A 7,805-nucleotide genomic window follows, 5' to 3' on the forward strand; every position below is an offset into this window, starting at 1 on the left:
AGCTGATAAAGTCCTTGTGAAACACTGGGTGTTACCTATGTGCTCCCTGTCACTGCCTCTGACACCAAAGCAGCCACAACACAAAGAACTACGTGGGGTGTGGGAGGAGAAGGAGAAGGCAGGAGAAGAAAAGGAGAGACAGTGGTTGCACTTGTTAGGGATATATTCTTACTGCAGTCTAGGCTTGTGGTTTTATTTAAGGACTGATACCTTAGCTGGCTTTCAATAACTTCAAGGATCATTTATCTCAAGTGAAAGAGGTTTCATGTTTTTTTGCTTGCCTATGGTGCTGGGCAGTACCTGCAGAGACGTGAGTATCACTCCTGCCCCATTGGCCTCAGGACCTCTCCACCCCAGCTGCCACCCCCAAGATGTGCAGGGCTGAGCAGAGGTGTATGTAAGACTGATTTCACCATTCTGGAGATCACTCTAAATATTGCTCCATAGACACTGTATAAGAGATTCAACAAGAGAGTTAAGAATATAAGGAGACACATTCAGCCTGGAGGAAGGAGATGAATTTCTATCAAGTAAATTCCAGCAAGGGGCCAAATTAGGCAAAGACCTAAGATATACCTCAAGTGAAAGAGGTAAACAGCTCAGCATTGTTTCAGGTTTATCCTGGTGAAATGAAGATCAGAACTTGCCTGGAGGGAGCTTGATTTATTTTATAGCTATCTAGTTATTTTTTTCTGTTGCCCAGACCATCTGTTCCATTGGTGGGTTTGTCATCATTCGCACACCCACTGAATGCCAAATTAATCCAAGTCACACAGTTTACACCTCCCTACTGACTTAGACCAAACTATATTTTCTTCCAGCATAAAATAGACATCAGAGCTAAGTTTGCCTCACTCACTTCCGAGGAGTAAAGGATGATCTTTGGGGCTGACTCTGATCCCCTAAGGAGACAACCTTAAAACACCAGAACTTTTGTAGTGGGTCCTACTGCAGCTCATCAGCACTGGGCAATAATGGATGCCCATCGGGAAAGGGATGCAAAAACAGAGCAAGGACACAGCCACACTGACAGGCCCCTCCCTCAGACTCCCAAGATGTGGATCTTTGGGAAACTCTCAGTCTTTGTATCCAGTGACTTTCGAATGGATTGACTTTCCATGAATCTTTTAAGCCCACAGACTTTTTGTGCCCGCAGCCTCCTGTGGCAATGAGTTACGCAGCTGAACTGTAGTTTGAAGAATTACCTATTTTTGCTTTCTTTGAAATTATCACTATTGATTTCATTTGAGGTTACATTGGAAGACAGCGAACAATTATTCACCATCTGCATCCTTCTAGCTACTCAAGATTGTTTAGACTTTTACTGTGTGCCCTCCCTGGTTCTCCCAGACAAAGCCTCCTGATCTCATTGACCACTTCTCACATCAAAACTGTTTGAGACTATGGAGCATCTTTGTTTTTTCCCACCCCTTTTTTTGAGCTGTGAAGATGGGGACAGAACAGCACACACTATTCAAATGCAGTCACACCGTGAATTTGTACAGTGACATGATATTTTCTGGCTTGGTCTTCATTTCTTTCCTAACATTTGATTTGCTTTTTTAAATGCTACTGAGCACTGAGCTGACATTTTCATAGACCTCTCTATAATAACCTCAATATTGCTTTCCACAGTGGTAGCAGCTATTTTGAAGCCTATCACTGCGTATGTATAGTTGGGCTTTTTTCTCCATGTGCATTACTTTACATTTATCAATATTGAATTCAGCTGCCTTTTTATTTCCAAGTCATTCTGTATTATGACATCCCTCTGCAGCTCTTAGCAGTTGGCTTTAAATTTACTTATTTGAATAACTTAGTGTTGTCAGCAAACTTTGTTACTTCATCTTGTCCCGTGTTCCAGGTCACTTAAGACTAGATCAATCAGTGTATTATTCCTGTGGGACTCCACTGGCGATCTTCCTCCAATGACTTTTATCTTTTGTGTCCTATCTTTTAACCATTTATTTCTCTGTGACAGTACCTTTTTTTTTTTTTTTTTTATCCCATTGCAGCCTAGCTTCTTTAGCTTCACTTTTTCTCATTGAAAATGTAGCTTAATGACTTTGAGAGGAACTTGAACATTGGTTGTAGCCAAAACAACTGGGTGGGGCACAATGGAGATAGGACCAAACTGACTCTTTTTTGTCACTATTCAAAAACTGCCATCTCTCCCAGTAATCATGAAAGGATGCCTGAGACAAACTGCTGCTGCACAAGCATGTCCCAGGGACGTCCATACTCAAACTGAAGATGCACACAGACATCTACAGTAACAAAGAGCACACCTGTTTGCAAAGATCTAGGCTGGCTCTGTGTTTGATTTGGAATCACTGGAATGTACTGGAGCTTCCTGGCAGTAGAGGAATATAATTAACTGTGCTTTGAGGAGTAGATTTGTTGTTCTGAGTTTATGTCAAGTGTGAGGGAGACTGTGGCCTGCAGAGATGAGGTCACTGAAATCTGCGGTTGGGAGACAACTGTGGGAGCCACTGGCAGATTTGCAGGCCTGGGAGGAAAACAGTAATGATGGCCTTGGGAAAAAAGGGCAGCGGAGGCAATTATCAAGTGAGACGTTTCACAAGGCAGTTCTGCACTGAATGCCAGAGCAGCAGTGATTTAATGTTAGGGGCAGTCAAACTAATAGCAACAAAAGATATTCAAAAATATGGAATTGTGAAACTAAAGGGTAGATGCATAACTGTCACATAGGACTCATTGTTACAAGATATTGCTGAAATTATTACATCAGAGCTCAGATTTAGTGTGGGCTAAATCAGCTTGTCTGGTGACAGGTCTGTCTTTTCAACTGTGCTACTGATGTTGCGAAACAGCTTTCTCTGGTGATCATTCCTATCCATCCTCCGTGTCTCCCTGCCTAGTCCTAATATGCCAATTTTGATACGCCTGTTCATCCACTAAAGTCTTTATCTCTTTCCAGTAGCTTTTTTTCCTTTTCTTGAGAGAAAAAAAAAAAATTCCATCTAGGTTTTCATCTTTTACTTTAAAAACTGGAGCACTGCGAGCATTCAATTCTTCAAGATCCTCAGCTGAACGAGCTTCATCTCCTAGTTCCCTGGGCTTATCAAATTTGGCCTTTTTGCAGGGAAGAATCTTAATTCTACCTCTCTTTCTGTCTAACTTAAAAGTAGGTCACTCCGCTCAAAATACTGATGCATTTAAAATAAAATGTCACCAGAGCACAACAGGATGGAACTCCCTGATCTGGAGTATGAGTCAGGGAGGGTTAATGGTGAGTAAGGCAGGTAAAGGCTAACCCATTACTTGTAAATGAGAGGGCGTCTGGCAAGAAGCCCTTGTAACCTGTAGTAGGAAGCTTCGAATACAACTCAATGGTTGAAAAGTAGCTTGTAAAGTGGAGACATCGCCAGTGCCAAGGCAGGGAGCTGCAGCACGGGTGTGAAATAGCCTCCCGGGGCATGGCAGTGCAGGGGTGCCTGTAGCCAAGACTGCTGGGGGTAGATGAGGAGACATAGAAATGGTCCCTCGGGTGCAGCTCTGAGAGGCAGAGCAGTGACTACTTCTGAAGCCCAGGAAATGGGGATTTTTTTGATTCAGAGAGTCTGCAGGTGACAAGGAAGTTAGTCAGAAGAAAGCTGGAAACCCAGGGGAGGAAAGGCGGAGAATTCCTATTACTGGAGCAGCAGGCAGGTGTGACGCAGTGCACCTCCTCACTGCAGCTCCCACCTCTGCCAGCGGGGCTGGGTGGCTGTGCAATAAGGGAGCAAAATATGTGTGTCTTGGAGAGGTGGCTGCTTCAGTGCCACTAGTGATCGAATGTGAGCCACAGTGAGTGTGACCAAGCGTGGTCAGGGAGTGATGAGGGAGATGCAGCAAAAGACCATCAACATGTCCAGATGAGAGAAAAGTCTCTCAGAATGTCAATTTGATACAAAAAACCCCTGGTGCCAGGGCCCTGGGGGCACAGCCAGCCCTGACTGTCCCTGCCTGGCCCCCCGGGGTTCCCCCCTGGCCCAGCACCCCACATCAGCCCCTGGGGCCGTCAGCCCCTGCCCCAGCGACACCACAGCAGGGCTGGTCTCCAGCTCCCCACAGCCCTGCCCGGTCACGGGCCCCACCGAGCCAGGCCCCCCCACAGACCTGTGTCCTGTCCCCATCCCCAGGGAGGTGCCCAGGGCTGGGGCTGCCCTGGTGCTCCCGGCTGCCTGCTCCTGGCTGGTGGTGGGACATGCCCTGGCTGCCAGGTCCTGCCCCAACAGACCCCCACGGGGAGCCCCTGGTTGGGAGTTTGCTGAAGCAGGATTCCCTTCTGGTCAAGCAGCTGTCCCAGCACACTCCAGCCAGGGCCAGGCAACGGATTTTGTAGCACGTGGGCGTTGCGACCATGGCAATGGTGATTCGCTGCCTGTATCATGTTTCTCAAGCAGGAGATAGAAAAGGGTTTGTGCTAGGCAAAAAAACCTCAGGTTGATTCTTGCTAGCATTAAAGTACGTGGCTGCACCTGTGTGTCTCATCTCCCTGCTGCCCCTGAGCAGGACCCTTCCTGCTCCCCTCCCCACCACAGCTCACGTCTGACGAGTGCTGGTGACTCCAGGCTTGTGAAATTTGGGAGGTGTCTTGTGGTGACTCATGAGGATACACAAGGTGTCATCTCACTCTGCAAGAGCTTCGGGGGTAAGGAGCCATCCCTGATACCCATATGTTGTGCAGGCAAAGCCACAGAGCTCTCCTAGAGCCTATGGAGCTGAGATAACAGTGCAGGTGCAGTGCTCCAGCCTGAAGAGCTGACTGCAAGACACTGGGGTTCAGTCACAGGATGATACTTCAAGAGCAATCTAGCAGCTGGCTGTCTCCAGTCCAAATATAAGACTGAACAGACCTTTTTGTCAATCAAAAGACAGGTGTTCAGGTGTCTTAAGTTTTTCACATAAGGCTGAATAAAACCTCTTGAACAAAAATATTTGCAGTTATTTCACACTTGAAGTATTTGTGTCCATTTTTTTGTTAGCTACCAAGCTGTATAAAACAGCAGGCAGAGGAGTTTCTTGGGGTAGGCTTTTTGTCAGATCTTTCTGAGCGAAACCCAGTATGAAATCATTTTCCACTGCAAAATGGCCCTGAGCATTTTTGTTAGCTTTGTGTATTCCTGCTCAGATATTACCAGTGTTCCTTGCTGGTTGAAAGGGTTTGAGAAGCAGATTGATGCAGTGGAAATTCAGTCAAGCCAGATGCACGTGCCTGCAAGAGAGGTGGTGAATCCTGTGTTGCAGGGATAAATGAGGTCAGGATTTACAAAAGAGACCCGTGTACTGCTCAGCCATGGACATGCTGTCACACTCTCTTTTGAGTGCCTGAAGACAGTCCTATGGTTTGCTCTAGCCTAGACCAGCCGCCACTGAATGTTTTTGGGAGCATGGCAGGGGGTGGGGGGCAGGGCAGAAACCTGTATGTTAGATTTTGCAATGGGTGCTTGTTCTTGGAAAGCTGTTCCCATCTTCTCATTTTCTTAATTTCATTGAATTTGGATGTCACTTAAGATTTAGTAATCTCTATTGCCCCACTGAGAAGCTAGACACTTTTTGTTGAATAACACCCTCACTTCCCATAGAAGAAAGCAGCATGTATGGTGAGGATCTTTCCAGCATGAATTCTGTGATTTGAGAGAGGGATTTACAGACATGTTGGAGAATAACATGCAAAGGGGAATTAAGGCTGTTTTACAATCAGTGCTGCAACCTAAGCATCAGACAGCTACTTCAGGGAGCTGATCCACAATGCTGCAGGCAGCAGGTTCGTGTCTCCTTGAGGAAGAAATTTGTATATATCAGAGATTCTTTGGGGAAGAAAAAGGAGAAAATGCCTGTGGACAGAGAACTTTAAGCCAGGGGTCCTCAAAGTTTTATTAAAGAAGGGCCCTCAATGGCCAGAGCACCTGGCAGGTGACCTCATAAAAGAGTGTGCAGCCTTTATGTTTGATAGATGTAACACTGAAAATGGACCTTGGGAAAGTTTGCATGTAAAATCTCCCAGGGGTATATGGTCCTAACGGTTAATAAAGTCTCTTTATTGCCTAATGATGTTTATGTGCTTAAAAAATGGCTGACTGTAGGTTTCATCCTGAGTGATGCTAGAGCACTGAAAGCAAGCCGTGCTTTTGCAAGTCTTACATTATCAGCACTCTTGTGCTTTTGGACAGACGAAAAATGGAAGGAGAATTGAAATTTTTTTTTTTTTTTTGTAATAAATGTTTCAGGGCTCTGCAAGCTGATTCTCAGTGGGTGGAAACAGGTAGCAGTGCAGAAAATAATCTCTTGCTGGTAAACTGAACAAATGTAAATGTAAGTGCAAAGTATAAAGGGTTTCTGGCAAATGTATACCTGGTACCTGTGATAGAAATGGTGGCACAGCAGAGCAGAGCAGACCTCCATCCATGCAGGTGTGCCATCTCTGACAGAAGCCCAGTATCAGCAAATTCATCTGTAGAGAGCAAACAGAATAGCTTCTGTCCCTACTTCAGTTTGTGTGTGAGTTAATAAGACTGAATGGGGAATTATGCGATTCAGGCACAATGTGGAGCTGCCTGACAGATTGCAGACAGATGTAAGCTGGCTTTGCCTGTGCTCTGCACTGACTGAAGCTCAGCTAATATATTCTGTTTCTCCGTCAGGCTTATTGCATCAAGCTCAGCATTGTGCTGATAGTGCAGTCACATGGCTTCTGCATCCAAATGGGCTCGCTTCCTACCAGCTTGAAGCAAACTTGCATCTTTCTTCGAAATATAATGTAGACATAACCTTATAACAGGCCACCACTTCTCAGCCTGCATAACAGGGAGCTGGGACGTGCTCAAGGCAGGAGGGAAAGGGACAGAGGTTGTCTCAAACACTTTGAAGTAGAAGGGATTTGTAGATACATCGTGGTACATAGGCAACCTGGAAGGGGTTACAGTGAGTGGGAGCAGATGGTAGCTTGACTGACAAGTGGAGATGCTGAGCTTCTGAGTATACGAAACTAACTGGGTCCCTGGAAGGAGAAAATTGAACAGTGTATATTTCACATAGGCTTGTTACTATGGCTGTTCCCTGACTAGCAGGTTACACCCATGTGTGATCGCCCCTCTTTATTCCTGTGATATGTTCCCTACTTGTGATACAGAGCAACCAAGCAATTTGATTATTGCCATGCTGATACAGATGCTTTGAGATCTTTCATTTGGACACAAGATGTCATTTTGTCATAAATACGGAGATATTGATTGCTCCATAAATTATACTGATTATTAGTCAGAGCATAGAAGGGACCAGTGAGATGGCTAGAGAATGTCAGAAAGAATATATCTACTTAATTCTGAGCAGGAGAAAATTTAACACTTTTATTTACAGTATTAGTCACTATTCGTATATGTACCCGCAGTTAACTCAGGTGCTTTTTGCTTTAAATTTGAAACTTAAAGTAGGAGTTCTTTGTTTTAAACTTTATTTTTTTAAAAACTGAAGTAGAGGGCAAGATTCTAATGTTCTTTCATGCTCTAAGTGCCCTGTTCCACTATAAGTCCCATTTGTTTTCTGTTTGGAAGAACTACCCATACAGCACAGTTACCAAAGACAAAAATATTGGGCAGACTTAAATTTCCCCTTTTTCCTAAACAGTACACACCACTCCTGTAAAATGCAAATGGATTTTTCCAGATTAGTCTTGTCCTAGTATGTAAATGTATATTCTTTGCTGTGCAATGGAGATGTTTTGCAAAGCTTAAGCAGATTTTGTTCAGTGTCAAAATGTGTACGTTGACCGCTTCCAGCTAGTTTTCCAGAGGAAAGGA

This window comes from Tyto alba, unplaced genomic scaffold, assembly GCF_018691265.1.
Source record: "Tyto alba isolate M040663 unplaced genomic scaffold, T.alba_DEE_v4.0 Super-Scaffold_22, whole genome shotgun sequence".
Classification (NCBI taxonomy): domain Eukaryota; kingdom Metazoa; phylum Chordata; class Aves; order Strigiformes; family Tytonidae; genus Tyto; species Tyto alba.